General features: G+C 42.5%; 1 protein-coding gene across 1 annotated transcript in view; it reads left to right on the top strand.

Annotated features, from left to right (window-relative positions):
- Positions 1-4,952: 4,952 nt before the first annotated feature.
- Positions 4,953-17,661, top strand: part of APBA1 (amyloid beta precursor protein binding family A member 1) — a gene marked incomplete at its 3' end in the record, with an annotated part of 88,771 nt that continues 76,062 nt past the window's right edge. The window contains exon 1 of the mRNA XM_082301180.1: positions 4,953-5,080. The remainder of the gene's footprint in view (positions 5,081-17,661) is intronic.

Raw genomic sequence — 17,661 nt, 5'->3', positions numbered from 1 at the left:
ACCCCTTATCCCATATTGTTGGCTCAATGCCGAAACTAATATATTCTAATTCTACATACACATTAATACATATATATATATATATATACACAGCTATATACGAACAGTGACAGTGACACTCAGCAAGCAGTGGTATACTGGCATTTCACACTACAGGTGGTTCTCACCCAACAATCAGATCTCCCTGTGGTACACAATGCGTTGTTCCATCTTTCTGCATTACCCACCATGTGCAACCAGGTCCCTGAGCAAAGACAACCCCACGGATGGGTTTGTCTGTACTCGAGGCAGAATTTATCCACGCAGTCTTTCCTATCAGACCTCTGACATGCACTACTGGGACCTTATCTCCATCTGTCGTATGCAGGGATTCAGATTGGGCTGGACCAGCTCTATTGGTGGAACCTCGGATGTTAACTAACCAGGTGGCCTTTGCTAGATTCTGTTCCCAATTTTTGAAGGTTCCCCCACCCAATGCCTTCAAAGTGGTTTTCAACAATCCATTACACCGTTCCACTTTGCCTGCAGCTGGTGCATGGTAAGGGATGTGGTACACCCACTCAATGCCATGTTCTCTAGTCCAGGTATTAATAAGGGTATTCTTAAAATGAGTCCCATTGTCAGATTCAATTCTCTCAGGGGTGCCATGCCTCCAAAGGACTTGCTTTTCCAGGCCCAGGATGGTGTTCCGGGCAGTAGCATGAGGCACAGGGTAGGTCTCCAGCCATCCAGTGGTGGCTTCTACCATTGTGAGCACATAGCGCTTGCCTTGGCGGGTTTGAGGCAGTGTGATGTAATCAACCTGCCAGGCCTCCCCATACTTGTATTTGGACCATCGCCCACCGTACCACAGAGGCTTCACCCGCTTGGCCTGCTTGATCACAGCACATGTCTCACAATCATGGATGACCTGGGAGATACTGTCCATGGTTAGATCCACCCCTCGGTCTCGTGCCCACTTATAGGTGGCATCTCTGCCCTGATGACCTGAGGCATCATGGGCCCATCGAGCTAGGAACAACTCTCCCTTGTGTTTCCAGTCCAAGTCTACCTGTGACACTTCTATCTTTGCAGCCTGATCTACCTGCTCATTGTTTTGGTGTTCCTCATTAGCCCTACTCTTGGGGACATGGGCATCTACATGGCAGACTTTCACAACTAGCTTTCTTACTCGGGCAGCGATGTTTTTCCACTCTTCAGCAGCCCAGGTTGGTTTTCCTCTACGCTGCCAATTAGCTTTTTCCCACTTTTCTAACCATCCCCACAAAGCATTGGCTACCATCCATGAATCAGTGTAGAGGTAGAGCTTTGGCCACTTCTCTCTTTCAGCTATATCCAGAGCTAGTTGAACAGCTTTGAGTTCAGCGAGTTGGCTTGATCCACCTTCTCCTTCAGTGGCTTCTGCAACCCGTCGTGTGGGACTCCATACGGCTGCTTTCCATTTTCGTTTCATCCCTACAATGCGACAGGATCCATCGGTGAAAAGAGCGTAGTGTGTGTCTTCTGATGGCAGTGGGCTGTACGGTGGAGCTTCTTCAGTGCGTGTCACTTCTTCTTCTTCATCAGCGAGACCAAAGTTTTCACCTTCAGGCCAATTTGTAATTATTTCCAAAATCCCAGGGCGATTCAGTTTTCCGATACGGGCGCGCTGTGTGATGAGAGCAATCCATTTGCTCCATGTGGCATTGGTGGCATGGTGGGTAGAGGGAACCTCTGCTTTGAACATCCACCCCAGCACCGGTAGTCGGGGTGCCAGGAGGAGTTGTGCCTCAGTGCCAATTACCTGGGCATAGGCAGTGATATGGGATACACATCATAAGGTCACCCCAAGACACTGGCAAAAGCCATAAGGCTGCCTTTCACCATAACTTGGTTCATGTACTAATGCTGGAACATTTCTCACCTAGCCATCTACTGACACCTTTCAATCATGTGCACTGCCCACTCTCTTCACCTCTCCAAATGACAGTCATTCTTCAACCTGACCCAGCAATCTTACTTTACAAGAGCAAAAGATGTTAGTGCAAGAAATAAATATATCTTCCTTCAAGTTCACTTTGCATCTCATTTGTTGCTGCCATCTATCATATAGTGACTAATGTTAGTTCACCACTAACTAAAGCTTTTTGCCTTTTATGCTTGAAAACCATAGATATGATTCCATGCTACTGACTTAGCTATTTCAGACCAAGAAGCTAGTAAAGAAGATGTTTGACTCTGGAAGATGTTACTCATAAAACTGCCTTTCTTTACTTCATTGGTCCAGTATCAGAATTTGAAAACATTTATTTTTGAAACCCACCTATTTCAGCACCAGCAAACACCCCTGAAACAGCCTACTCTCTTCTAGCAACAGGTAATGCACACATCGCTAGAATCAGGGATTAATGCTTTTTGAGATACAAAAAACTGTAGTCCCAAGATTTCAGACAGCAGAAAGCACTCATTTCTGTCCCTCCTGGGCCTTGAGCTATCTGACCTTAAAAATGTCAAGGTTGCACTGGTCTTTTCAGTCTGTGAGAGCTGTTTTTGCTTTTGGCCAAGCCTGAAACTAAGTCACACACACCTAAGATCATTGCAATGTCCAGTTCCTGAAAACACATAGAAACTGACTAGATTGGTAGACTAATGTAGGGGGGAAAGTGTCTGAACTGCCAGGGCCAAAGCTTTTATCTAGGCTAATGGGTATATAAATAGCAACACCCCCCACCACCCCCCCAATATACAATGGAAAAATTGGTTCAGTGTAAACAGCATTTTTTACCTAGCAAGAATGTCTAAATATGCCAGAAGCTGGCTGATACATATTTGTCACTGATTACCACAGCAACTTAGAAAACTGTCACTCTCAGAAGGTTGTAATTTAATATCCAGCAGGCAGTATTGATTCATCCACGGCACTACTTGATTTTATAAATGTTACAGATTAGTCTTGGTGCTTTTCCTACTGGTTTTTAAGTCGGTTTTAATTTTCTATATTGAAATTTGACTAAATAATGATGTTCACGAAAACAAGTAAGAGCCCGAAGGTCAATGCTAATACAGCATTAGTAATACTAATACTGTTGCGTTCTAGCAGCTTCTGTCTCTTCAGGTTCACAGACAATTTACGTGCTAGAACACCTGTCATCATGAGCTGTGAAACACATGCAGTAAGGTGGAGCTCTGGGAGAAAAATGCGTTTAGGACATGAAACTTTCCTAGGATATAATTCAGCAGTCATTGAGACTGCTGCAGTTAATCTTTTTAAACGATAAAAATGTAACAGAAAAACATAGGTCGGGAGGGACCCCTAGAGGTCACGTGGGCAAACCTCCCTCTTAGAGAAGGGCAAATTTAGTTCACATTCAGGACCAACTGCTTCATTATTTTGAGAGGAAGAACAGGGGGAAGGAACTTGATTGCAAGTGAAGTGTTTTATCTAATGTAACTCTAAGAATCAATAGTTTTGGAAATCTGTCATGCACGTTCTATACACCTTACGTTGTTGTAGCTGGGGCTATTCCTGGGCCATATATGCAGGATGTAAAAGAAGGGAACAGACATCTCCTCCCGATGTATTTATTTTTGCTACAAATGTTAGGTTGGAAGGTTCCTCCAGGACCGGACAGAAGAACAGTGATGAATAGAAACTATTAGCATGGGAGGGAAAGAAATGTAGTGTTACAATGTATTAAAAACAAGAGGAAAGGATTTTGGTAGTAATGTCCAAAGAATTGTGTTTTCTTGACTTCTTCATTATTCTCAAGATTTTTTTCATACTCTCATTTTCAAAGTCTTCATTTGGAGAATACTGTGGCATTTTGGCATTGGGCATTTAAAAGTGCAGCTGTGCGATACAGAGTGAACTGTATCATAATGGGAGAATAGGTATTACCCTGTTATCAAGAACCAAAAAGTCTCTTTCCACCGGAAGGGGAAAAACAGATTTAAAATCCAAACTAACACCAAGTTAGCATAGTAATTAGTTAGAAGCCTTTATATGTAGTTTACTTATGATAGTTTGCAATGGAGTTTGCCTAAGCACTTCACAGATGTTTATCACATTTCCTGAAGAGATAGATTAACAATACTGTCAAAATGTACCAATTTAGGTTGCCGATACTACAATTTTGCATCAGTTGTTAGGCTTTTTAAAGTCCCCTGGCCTCTTTTAAAATGAAAAACTGATTAAATATCAGTCTGGCTGGGGGAAAAAAAAAGGTGTATTTTTTCTGATAGCTTATTTTATGTACATACCATAAATACATTATCTTCAGGAATTTAGGAATTTTTTTGCATGTGTGGAATCACTGAGGCAGTTAAGCACAGGGAGCAGGAGCTATAGATGCAAGCTAAGGTCCAACGCTGTGTTTTGTGTGTGTGAACACGGGAGTAAGTCTTTTGGGAAATAGGTACTGGTAAGCCCTTTCTAGCATGGCAGTAAGCCTCCCTGCAGGCTGCGTGTACAGTTTGGTTAGGTGTACTGCACCTCGGTCCTTGCATCTTCCTCCCAGGTATGGAGGACGCGCAGGGCCGGCTGGCAGCTGCGATGCCTTGGGCACACCCACCCTCACACCTCCTCGCCGGTGGGAGCCTCCTCCCTCCAGGGGCAAGCCAAGGCTGCGGGGCCCGTGCCCAGGGAAGGCGAGACGGACAGGTCAGTGCCCTGCAGGGCCTCCGTCGCTCCGAGCTGCCCAGGCACCGGCAGCCGCTCCGGAGCGCCCCGAGTGTGTGACCGGCCAGGGGCCGGGCCCCGCCCGCCGGGCCGCGCCCCGCCGCGCCGGGAGCCCCCAGGGGCGGCCGAGCCACGACGCCCCCGCCCCCCTCCGGGGCACCGGGGAGGCACCGCCCACGCCCGTCGGGCTCCGCTCCCGCCGGGAGGCAGCGGGAGAGAGAGAGGGAGGCAGCGGGCGCGCTGACGCGTGAGGGCGGTGCGGTGGGAGGGGTCGGCCCGGGCGGTGCTGGCGGCGGCAGGAGGAGGAGGAATATGGTGGCCGCGGGAGGAGCGGCCGGTTGCCGGGCTTTCCGCCCTGCGCTGCACCGCCGCCCCCGCCGGAGCCGCCCTGCCTGCTGAGGAGGCGGCGCGGACCCGCACCAGGTGCGGAGGGGACGCGGCCGGGAGCGGGGTCCGGCTGTGCCCGCGCCGGGGGTCGGGGAGGCGGCGGGCCCGGGGAGAGGGTGCCCGGCGCGGGATGCCGGCCCTGTCCCGCCCGGGGCTCCTGCCGGCACCGGGGTGCGGGCGCTGCGGCGGCCCCTGTCCGGCTACGTGGTCGTGCGCGTGTCTCCGAGCCGGCGGGGCAGCTCTGCACCTGCCCCGGGCTGCGGGGAGCGGCGCCAGCGCGGCCATGACCGCCTCCATCCCAGCCTCCGACGGGGCATTGCGTGCTTTCCCTCCGTTTATTTATTCCATTATTTTATTTAGTGTGGGTGGGTTGTGTGTAGAATAATGCTGCGTGGAGCCTTCATACCCCTGTGCACTGGTTTGCTGGCTTTTCTTTTTTAGTTGGTGGTTTTTTTGGTTTGTTGTGTTTTTTTTTTTTTTTTTTTTACCCGCACCTTTTCTATGGTGGAAAGGAGAAGGGAGGGATGTGGGAATTTCGCATCCGGCAATCGAGTGGTCGCCGTCGCAGCAGGACGGTCACCGCAGCCCCTTCTGTCGGGAGATGCTGCCGGGATCTGCGGCCGCGTCCCGGTTTGCAGCAGGGAACCCAGCGGGGCCTGGATCTCCCCATCCTCCCCGAGGAGCGTGCTCTCCACCCCTGGGCTTGGGGGAAGGTGACATCTGCTACCCTCACTTTCTGGTTTCAGGGAAAGGAAGGCGTCTTCGTCTTTCTTTTTTTCCCCGGAAAAGCCGTTTGATAACAATGATTGCCTGAATCACAGTCGTGGTCAGTGCAGCTGTACGCACTACATCTGCTTTCTGTAAGGATCAGAGTCGATAGGAGCAGTCTACCAAGACTTGTTTTACTGCCATGATAAATCTGCTCTTTAAGAGAGATGGGACTGTGGGTTTGGGATGAAAAACTACATCTTTTTGCTTTCCTCTGTTGTAGATTCTTTGGGCTGTGGAACTGCAGTTTGCTTTACAGAGTGCATTGCAGATCTGGCTGTTTTCGTAGCTGCTGAGGAACTAGAAGGCAGAGATGTTTGCCTGACTCTGCATACATTAAGAGTGAGCTAATGTGGGTGTAGGGCAGATCAGCCATGTAGTGTTTTTCTTGCCTTTGACGTGCGTCATGTTACACTAGCTGATAAGAGTACACCGAGGTTGGCTGCAGTTTTGTGTCTGCTTTGCAACTGTGACCTGTGGGGTCCCAAACAACTTGCCCTGCAAAATATTCCAGTCATAATACTCTAGGTTCTGCTGCATTGCTGTTAAATCTGGACCAGCTGCACCTGCCTTTGCAGCCCTTGCTGGGAGCAAGCACGTGATGCCTGTTCTTCCCAAGAGGTGATGGTGACATAGAATGTGTTTATTCTGTATGTGCTGCCAAACCAAAAGTGAGGTGCGTGTTCACCTTTGATTCTCATGCTGTGGGGGAAGGGGCAGGATAGGGTGCCCAGAAGTGCTGCTCAGGAGGCAGGAGCAGTTACTGTTGAATTCTGTGCATTTGTGCCTATTTGTACAGACAAATTAAGTGTCCAGTGAATAAAAATGGAAGATCACAAGAAACTGCAAAAGCAGAACATTTAGTGTTGCAATGCAACTTCGATGAATGCTGTGGATGTTTGGTGAGTGAAATGTAAGCCTTAGTGAAAGACGGCTTGCCTTCCTTGGAAAATGTGATCTGAGATTGGGATACCAATGAGCTTTTAGGCCAAACTGATTTCTACAAAGTAGTGGTGGTTCAAGGTTGGCTGTGCACTGTAAATCATGTAATTCATTGCTCTAAGTTTTCTTGGACACTTCTAGTTGTAGCTTAAAATGATACTTCTATCCTACATTAGTGCATTATCTTCACTTAAGTAGCAAACTTTCTGGCTACTATGCTGTCTTTTAACAGAAGCAAGGCCAGCCTATTGGAAGACTATCAAAATAAAAGTGCTTACAGATTAGCTCTTCAGTTACAAAAAGAATGCTGGGGAGGTGATTGGTACATCTAGGTAGATAGAAAATGTAGTTTTGGTGTGTTAAGAGGGAGACATGCCAAAGCTTTTAGTAAGCCCTTTTTGGTTACTTAATAGAAAATCCTTTTCACAATTTCCTGAGTTAATTTAATTCTCAATCCTTTGTTGATAATAAATTTGCAATTTCTTATTTGTTGAAAGGATATAATTGCATTTTGGTGTTATGTTTTGTTTTTATTTGTTAGAATTGACTTTATGTATTTAAAATATAGGAGCTGCTTTAGAAGAGATTTTGTGATGCTGGACGTGGTGGCATCGTGGATGCCAAAGGTGAAAATCTTGTAGTCTGCCATGCCCTTATTATTTTGCGGCAGGGAGATTGGGTGTGGATTTTTGAAGATACAAACATCTGAATCTGAACGTTTTGTTTGCTCTATGGGAATGTACGTACTCCATAACACTTTGAATAAAGGGACTAATAATTTTGACACTAAAGTTTGTGTCATCTATCTAAGTAGCAGCGCAAATGAGAAACCTGAATTCTTTGCATATGAGATTTGAATGAATTTTAATTGGACCAGGAGCTGGCTTCTGACTTCTTTGATACCATTTTAAGTCATGTGCAATGCTTACATTCTTAAACTTAAAAAGCCTTCAGTATGAGGACTGTGTGCATCTTTGAAATGTAGTTAACAATTCTTTTATAAGCAGTGCTTATCAGCACTGGAGCCAGCAGAAAAGTAATGAGGGTAAAAAGAAATGGAATCTCCTGTTCAGCTGCTTGTTTTGTATTTTTAACAGGCCAGTGTTGGTAGTCATTTGCAGTGGTTTTGTTGCTTGGCTTTAGGTTGTGTCAGTGTGTGGTAATGCTTATGGCAAGCAAAATCAGGAAAAACTAATAGTAAGTCCAGAAAAGGTGGCTGGGAAAATAAACATCACGTTGCCACACGTAGGTGAGTTTAGGGTTAGTATCCAAACTAATGAACATGCTAAAAAAACAAAAGAGGAATTATAATATAAACTTCAAAGTCTTCAAATAGACAAAATGCAGGAAAAATCAAGCAGAGAGCTAAAACTTTCCACTTGCATCTCATGCCCTAGATACTTCAAATTTAGCGTTTTTTCCCTTGGCACATGAATTGTTTGTTATTGATCGTAGCAGCTCTGGATTTACATGAGATTATGAATTAGAAGAATCAGACCTTTTCTCTTAAGCTCAAAAGAAAGCTAATTAAAAAATATTAGAGGTGCTTCAGATAGTTTAATATATGTTGTCCATAGGCAATGCAGCTTGATTAATTAAAGCTTAACTTTGAACAAGATCCTATTACCATAGACTTAAGTGAAGCCTTGATGTGCCAGTAATGCATTTTTAAATGTGTTTTTCTGGTTTCCTAGAAGGTGAAGATTCCTGCTTAATGAGGGATCTAGCAAACAACCCTCTGCTCGTTTATCTGTAATAGATTGCCAGTAATGCTTATTGCATAGGGGTTAAAGGTTTCTGAGAAACAGATTGATTGGTTTTGCTTCACAGTAATGATTGCTTTGATAAGTCAGCTACTAAGAGCGGTGTGACAGTATTTCTCTGTTTCCATTGCATGCATTGATGTTCTTCTAAAAAGCTGCATGTTTGTTGCTTTACTGGAGGGGCCTAGGGAAGCATCTTTATTTGGTGCTTTCACATATGCAGGCACATGATGACAATGTCTGTCCTAATTCTGAAGAAATAAATACAGAAGCAGTACAATGGGTACCTGACAGCTGTGGATGGCAGAGGACTTAGCTGAAGATACTCCAGAACTGTAAGAACGTGTGTTTCCACACTAAACCCTTTCCACTAGAGATCATCCATATTGATATGAGAGGAGGAATGCACGTGCAATTCTGTTTCTAGGGAGTTCTGTTTCTACGGAGATGCTGCTAGGCAGGTGGCATCTCACCTGATCCATCATGAGTCCTGTGATGATTTCTGTCTAATTACAAATACTTACTGGGAGAAGTTTCCATCACCCATGTGCTCATGTAAGTGGATAAGCAGTGGTGTTTTGTACATCATCAAGGAAACTGAAATAAATGTATTAGAAGTATTTAAAACAATATCTAGTCTACATGAGGTAAAAACCACGTGGGGGGCCTCTGTTTTTCCCATTGCTTAGCAGAAGGAGGAGATTTTCTTTGATGTTTAGCCAATTAAAACCAAAAATTCAGAATGTTTAACTATTTTTTTTTTTAGCCATATGCCTTCCCCCTATCTTGTCCAGCTTGTTTTCGGGCTGTTTGGTCTGTCAAATCTTGCTCACAAACCAGCAATTAAGCATTACTTGCATCTTTCTTTCTGATGAGTACGTCCATAAATGTTCCTTTTCTTAGGAAGATGACAACCTTGTCACCCATCTGAGAAAAATGTGAGTGTAGGGAGGGAGAGACTTAATTTAAAGTCTGAGAGTTAGTCACAACTGAGCAGCATCCCTGGAATTTGGGCTGAATCCTTTTAGTGGTAGGTTTTTTTGTCAACTAATAAACTGTTCTGAACCTCTTTTGTGCATCAGGAATGTGCCTGCTGAATTTAATTTTCAAACTTTGAACTTCAGAAGATGAACACAGGTCAGAAAAACACCAGAACAGCAGAGCCATGGAGGCTACAAAATGTGGCCATCTTGGCAAAGATCATTTGAGCAACTACCCTATGTTGACTCACTTTTGCTTTATTTTTTCAATTTTGGGGATGCATGTCAGGGTCAGAAATGCCTTTCTCTATGCACGTGGTTAAGGTTCAATATCTAGTATTTATAGGTTGGATGCCCTGTATTGATTAGGTTAAGCAGTTTTATTTCTCTGCAAGAATTTTCACTTCTGTGCATAAGACAATAGCTTTCTGATCATTCTTTGTGTGGTGGTCATTCTGATTTCGTTTATTTTTTTAATAAATGTGTTTGGGTGGACAAGAACTTGTGGTCTGGGTAAAAGGAAGGTTTTTTTAAAACAGAGGGAGGAGGAAAAAAGTAAGAACATAATGGGAGATTTTAAACATACATTACTGTGACTTAGTTTTCCTGATACATGCTTAGGTTTTGTTTGTGGATTTCTAAAATTGTATTTATTTCTTCTGATCCGTGAGTTGAAGTTCTTGCCAGCAGTCTTAGTGCTACCATGTGTTTATGTAGGGTCTGTTCTGATGGGACTTTGAGCATGTTTGAAATCTTGGTACTTCAGAAGTTTCAAATGTAACTCTTCAAACTAAATAAAATTAAATTAGGAAAAACATTTTTAAAAGAACAATTGAGACTAAAAAAGCTCTCACCAAAGTCAGGTGAAGAACCACAGGGTAAAAGTTCTTGCTCCAGGTCTTTCCCAGGCTAACATCAGCAGAATGCTTAAACTAACACTCTTCAAACGCAAAGAACAGGCAAAACCAGTAGGGTTTTTTATGTGTTGGTGTCCCAGGTAAATGTAAGGAGGGCGGGTACTGCCTTCAGTGTTGGAAGAGGAAATTGATGTGTTTTAGTATGATGTGTGTGGGGAGCTGAGGGTTTTTTCCTTCTCTTTCCTTTACGGCTTTCTCACACCAGCTTTTTTATGATCACAGAGTAATTTCAGTTGGAAAGGATCCCTGGATGCCATCTGATCTAAGCTCTGCTCAAATCAGGTGACTGAGACAAGGGCTGCACGTGCTGTGGCTTAACCAAGGCAGGAAGCTCTGAAGGTGGAGTGCTCTGCCTCCCGTGGTGTCAAACACCAGCTCATGCAGCAGGTTTTGCTACAGTCCTGGTGTGATGGGGTGGCATATGACTGCTGGAGAGAGACCTTCCTCCAACCTGCCCTCCTCATACTCTGCTGGACAAGCTGCCCTGCAGAAAGCTGCTTGCTTTGCCGCTGGCATTTGGGGCGATGGGAGTGTTGGGGTGAAGGACATGTACCATGTGAGGGAAACAGTGATCTCCTCCTTATGGGTGCTGTTTTTAAGTCCTTCTTACCACTGCCATTTCCCCTAGGAAAGGACTGAAATACAGGTGCATTTGCTGTATTAGCCAGTTCAGTGACCTGAAATTTATTGTTTTTAATTGAATTTTTAAGATGGTCAAGATGGAGGAGATTTTTGCCCAGAAGTTTAGAAAACTGTTTCCTTGGTGTTAAATTATTTTGCAGCAGTTTCAAAATTAGAGCACTGTGTTTAAGAAATGGAAAATTTATTAAACAGCATTCCTAGTATCTATGTGCAATGCGGTCGCATTTAACTTAATGAGAAAATCTCTCCCAGTAATGCTGTGGTGAGTTGACAGAAATGTGTATTAAGTAAGAGTCAGTGCAAAAGCAGCCTCTAGCTTTCTAATTCCATTGTATTTATAGTGGACATTTTACATAACCTTTCCACAAACTTGGTGTGTATTTCTGATATTCACAGCTATTATACATTTTGTCTCAGAGTGATAAATAAGGATGAACTCAGGCTTCTGCTCTTGCTTAACAATTATCATTCCTTGGTGATAAATGATTAATGTAATCCACTTATGAGATTGCCACAACTCATTCAGATTTTGGCATCTTAATTTCATTTAGTAACAATGAGAAAATCTCGAAGTCCTCAAAATCTTCTTGCATAGGATCATGATAGGGCTGCAAGGCACATGAGAAGGAGATGTTTGAGCTCGATGCCTTCTTGGTGAGGAGATGGGCATCAGCCCAAGGGGACAGTGTACTTCATAATACTGGCTCTGCATTAGCTTCAACATCCAGGCTTTAGACTTTCAACCACAGCCTCATGACACTTAACCTGACTGCTTAGCCCTAGTTTAAAGTCTTGTCTAAGTCAGGCAGTTTTAATGCATTGTAATTTTGGTGTGGCACCCTTTGCCCGCACTGATTTTGGAATCAGCAGTTTAAGTAGCAGTTAAAATTGAGTTTGGACTCCACACATCCTCACATACCTTTCTGTTTCTTCACCTGGGTAAACTGTAAAGACTGAATGTCTTTATTTCAGCTTAGGTCAAGCTGCTTTTAAATGCAAATTTAAAAGCTACATGAAACATATTTCTGTTTTAAGAGCTACACAGACTTACTGCTTCGATCTACAATACATCAAACATATTTTGGATTAAAATCAAGCTACATTATTAAAAAAAAAAAGCACTAGTATTTCTCATTAGCTACTGACTTGGTTATATCTGGGTTTGAAGTCAGGATAACCCAGCCTCTTGAACAAAATTTTTGTCTCAAAGAAAGTCAAATAAGTAACCTGGAAAGAGATTGAATATATTGATTAAGATGTGTATAAGCTGCCTGTATAATTGTTTTTTTAGATAAAAAGTGGTCTCAGTAATGTATCGGGTGACTCTTTGTCACAGGTGACATGGAGCATCAGCTGATGTCTTCCTTTGCTCTAGTTATGACAGTGCCTGTGTCACTGGGGTCCTGTTGTGAGCTGTCATTGACCAAGAACAACAGTACATTTGCTAAAGGAGATCTGATTCTCTGTCAGACCCCCCTCAGGATAAATTGCCCCCTGATGGCCAGTAGAAGCAGTTTGAGCTGAATGTCAGCGTGGAAATATAGTTGCATGGAAAATAAATACTAAAGCACAATTTCAGCTTGTATACAGTTAACATTCATACAGTCGACTTTCAGAAAGGTAGAAAGTTCCCTACTTCAAAACTGATTGACCTTTGGTAATTCTCTAGGAATTAAAAGTGGAGTGAACAACCTAAAAGTGGAGTGAACAACCTTTTGTGAACAACGTTTTTGTGCATGGAACAAAGACAATTTTTGTATGTCACAGTTCTGGTGTTGTAAATTCATATTTTATTCAAGATACCTTTTCTTCAGCCTCTTTATCCATGAAGATAATAACCAGAGGATGAAATGTTGGGGTTTTTTTTTTCCTTCCAGTATATAACTGTTGAAACCTGGGCATTTCACAATGCAATTTTGATCTTCAGTGTTAAGGTCTGTGTTATGCTCTTGTAAGCAGTGGCATCCACAGGCACTGTAGTGCAAGTTCATATATGTACACTGGGTATGCTCTGGATAACAGAATAGCACGAACAACAATAAGGTAAGAATTCCTTTTTTACATTAAGAAAGGGAACTTCTTCATTTGTATTTAAAATGTTTTTAGCCGCCTGCCCAAAAGCCTTGTGTTTTCAAACAGCAATGTGTAAAACAGTCATTTTAGGGCTGTTGGTCATTAGAAACACTAAGTGTTATGTATTATACTTTTGTAGGTGTCCTACACCTGAAACCAGAGGGTGAGATTACCAGCAAGGGATTCACAGGGTGGGATTGATTAATTGAGAGTTTCTTGTGATGGAAGAAAGAGGATCATATTTTTTTTTAGTCTGTTAAAATAGTTCCAAAATCAGTCTGAAGGTTTAATAATCATATGAACTGTAAAGACTGAAGGACAGTACACAAAAACCCCTGCTCTTCTGTTTTTATAATATTCCGTGTCTCTGTTATTATGCTTAGTGTATCAAAAAATCAGGAGACTGACCTCCTCCAAGTAGGTGCAAATCCACAGTCACTTTATTTACTCTGCCTGTTGAAGACTTCCCCTCTCTCCAGTGTATGACAGGAATCCCATGGCTTCATGGCTTTTTGCAATATCTCATGCAATTACTACGATGTAGTAGTGTACAAACCTTGGTGGCCTTCTTTTTTGTGTTGACTTTTCAAATGTAGTGAGGTACTGAACAGTGGGTATAATCCGCATAAAACTCACCCAGTGAAGCCTTTGGGTAGGTTTTTTTGGTGTTCGCCTCCAGCCTGTGGGGATTCATGCTCAGATGGGAAGACGTTGTTGCCAATGCAAAGCCATCACATCTTTGAAATATTTGAGGTGTTGTGCTGTGTCCCCTGTAATTTGTATTTAGTTTGTATTCAGTTTGAACAGCATGTAAGACCTGGCTGAAATGCCAGTGGGTTTTAGGATGAAGGACTGTGCTTGCAGAGAAAAGCTGTTCAGTGTGAAGTAGCAGTCTGTTCTGCAACCTCATGGGAAACCCACCTGTTTTCCACTGGTGCCACCCAATGGGGAAGAGGCCTTGCCCTGTTCTTACGTCTGGTCTGCTCAGACATCAGTCAGCTGGAAGTATGAGTTCATAGTGGGGAAAATATGGGAAACAGAGGAGTCTAGTTGATTTTTTTTTCCTCTAAGAAGACAAATTGGGATGTTGAAAGTGCAAAAAATATCAGTCACCTTTTCTCGCAATGTCCAGGGAGCTTGCATGAGGTTCGTGACAGAAGCAGATTATTTAGGAAAAAAAAAATCAGACTTAACTGAGACTTTCAGTTGTGCACAGTTCCATGTTCACCTGGTCAAACTTCCTGAAGCTTTCAGGCTCTGAGGCAATATGGCTTTCAAGATCAATTTTAGCATTATTTTTGGCTAAAGTAATTGGTGCAGTGATTGCACTTTGGCAGGAAAGTGATTATCAGCATAGGTTTTCCATGTTGGTGCCTGTCGCTGCTCTTTAAAAGTTGCATCCTGTTTGGAGGAGAGGAGTGGGGAAGAAATTTGTGTAACTGGAGCATCCATCTGGTGCATTTTGATGACACAGCCTGTTAGTTCGTTATTTGTTACTTGCTGTAACGAAGGCAATGCCAAATATGTAACAAAGACTTAGCATACAATGTAAAAAGCACCTGCTGTTGTGCTGGAATCACATATTCAGACTGCTGTAATTTCTGAAGTCTGTTCATTCTTGCACACTTGTTTATTAAATGAATCTTTTGAAGACACTTGGAGATCCAATGACCACAGCTGTTTTAAAACAATGTTCATTAAATAGGCACTTTTTTTACCAAGAGCAAGGAATCTCCCAAAAGGTCTGCCATGCTTTCATTATCTAAAGGGCAAATCTTCTGGCTGCAGTCCTGCCTAAAGAGAAGATGTACGGATCAACGTATTAAGCTTCAGGGGTGTAAATCTGGAAACTATTTTCTGCTGAGAAGAGACCAAAGCTTAGAAGTCTAGGCTTTTGTTCTGTTGCTCATCAGCTGTGGTAGGCTTTCCCCACAGGCTGTAGTTTCTGAATTCTCTTATAGTGGCTCCCAAGTCTGCTCTTGCTGATGGTTACAGACTACCAAGTTAGCACTGACTCTGGGAACTGATGAGATTTTTGACACTTTCAGTTTTGAGGAGGCATTTAAGTGTCAAAAGCGAACATGGAGTGAAAATACACCAATTTCAATGTGCAGTTTATGAGATGGTGGCAGTATTGTTGCAAGTTTTAACCTGGGGACTCAGGGTGGTAGCAGTGCCTTCCTTTTTTTGTTTCCAGGATTATATTTATGATCGCAGATTCTTCAGTCTCAGCCCCAGGTACCTCAGAGGAAACATTTTTGTATGCTAGTTATAATTTTATTTTTCCTGTCCCTAAGCGTAGCATGTGAAAATTGAATTCCTCCTTCTAAGGCATAGCAATGTAACCCTTCAGCTCAATCTGCCTGGTGCTTGTGGCAAGGTCCTTGTGGAATGTAATCTCATGTACATATTTTATTTTGCATCTGGTGTGTATTGTTTATGTGTATAGTTTTGCTGTGGGTACTTTGTATTTTACATGCCTTTGAATTGTATGTGATGGAGATTTAGTACTCTTCCTTTTTCTCTTCTCTCCCATCTGTATCTGGTTTGTAAGTAATGTCATAATGTTTCCTGTTTGTTCTTCTTTGTCCTGAGGACACTAATTCTTCTGGCTCTAAATGTAGCCCTATTCATGACTTCACAGTATGTGTGATGTATTTCCCAAGAAAAAACAATGATGTAATGTATGGGTGGATTTTTATATGCAAGGGATCAAGGTTAAAGAAAAGTTTTTGCAAAGGATCTGGTGAACCTGTGCTGGAAGTTTGGGTAGAGAATTGCACTTAATCTAGAAACATATTCTTCAGAAAAGAACACCACCTTTAGCTCTTGAAAATTATTGGACAGTCATAGATGGGGTTAGTGGAAGTACCTTAGAGCTAAAATTGACAGATGTTCGACCATTCTGAATGTGGAAACAGCTTTACAGTCCACAGTTTGGAGCCACTGCCCCAGAGCATCTAAATAAATCTTTGTCATGTAACACTGAAGACTTGGCAGTGGGTGGTGACCATTATGCATAGCTCTGATATTTCCAACTCAGGGAAGGTATTTCCTTTTTCTGTGGCCTTGTGAATTTATGGTCAAAGAAAGAAACTTACCTCGATTTTACATTTGCCTCTTTTTATTAACGCTAAATAAATTGTTGGGATGCTATCTGTGTGTATGTGAATAAGATGGCACTTGGTTTTCTTCTGCCTTGCTAATAAAGGTGCTCAGTGAATTACAGGAACAGAGGACCTCATTGTGCCTGGCATGGACACAGTTTCTCTTGTTACTGTCTGCAAATCAAGTGCATGACACTTCTGTAGTGTCTGGTTAGCAAAGGAAGCGAGGCTGTTGTTGCTGCTGTGATTGTACACTTCTTTAAGTGAAGGTTTGTATGGTTTCTTCAATTAATTAGGAACAAATGCATTCCTGGATTCTTTCTCCATTTTACCTGGTAAACCTTAGGCTGTCAAAGAAAGAACTACAGTAATTTTGGGCAGAAATTGGGTAATTTGTCTACCCTGTGAAAATGGCACTTTGTTTCTAAATTAAGAAAGCTTTTTCTTTCCTTTTTTCTTTTTTTTTTGTTCAACTCTTTACATTTGAGGCATGACAGAAGTCCAAGGTTTTTAATGTTTCTTGTGAGGAGAAGGTTTCACTCCGCAAATTTTTTACCTATTGAAGAAAAATAAGTACAGGAGCAAGGAGTACAGGAACTGATTTAAGAGTAATGTTGGAATCTTGATAGCAAGTTTCCAGTGTTGAAGCATGACTTGCTACTGAAGCTCTTTGCTTTAAATGCACTTACAAACTTTTGATCTCTGCCTAAGCTGTGTGCATTTTGCAGCTTAGGTTGGTTGTCTTATACAAATAGCACAACAATGTTCATAGGGCAGGAATGATGCTTAATAATTGGAGAGGAACAAAATGTTATCTCCCTTTTGTTAATAAAGAGGAATAATCTTACCTTGTAACCAAAAAAAAAGCCCTGGTAGAAACAGTAGGAAACAAAGCTATGTATGGTAAGGAGGATTTAACTGTGAATGATACGATGAGACAGAGAAAGAAAGAACTAAGCATTGGAAAAAGCATCTCAACACTGATGTCTACCAGACTGTGAAATAGTCTCCCAGGGAGTGAGGGAAGATACATTTTTGGAGAAGTGAATACTCAGTGGTACAAGGGCTTCAGCAATGCTGTAGGGAGCAATCCTCAGCTTGAACAATCTCTCTCAGAGGGATTTTTACATAGTTTTGCTTTTCATAATCCAGGATGAATTTATCCTTGAAACTGATTTAAGCAGCTTTTCTTTTCTTGTTTTGTTTGTCACCAGATGTAGTTTTCTGATGTTGTTTTCTTCCATGAGAATAACAATTTGATGATATAGTAAATTATTTTGAAATTTAGTTTTGTCCTTGAAGCAACATTCTGTGATTCAGTGGTCAACTTCTTTAGGCTGAGTTTGAGCTACTCAAGTTTGAGTAGCATACAGTAAAAGGCGGGAATGTACCTTATCTGTTTGGTCTTGAAAAGGAAGACCAAGT

This window comes from Coloeus monedula (assembly GCF_965178545.1).
Source record: "Coloeus monedula genome assembly, chromosome: Z".
Lineage (NCBI taxonomy): Eukaryota > Metazoa > Chordata > Aves > Passeriformes > Corvidae > Coloeus > Coloeus monedula.
The sequence above is the reverse complement of the archived record's forward strand: the minus strand, read 5'-3'. Positions and strand labels throughout refer to the sequence as shown.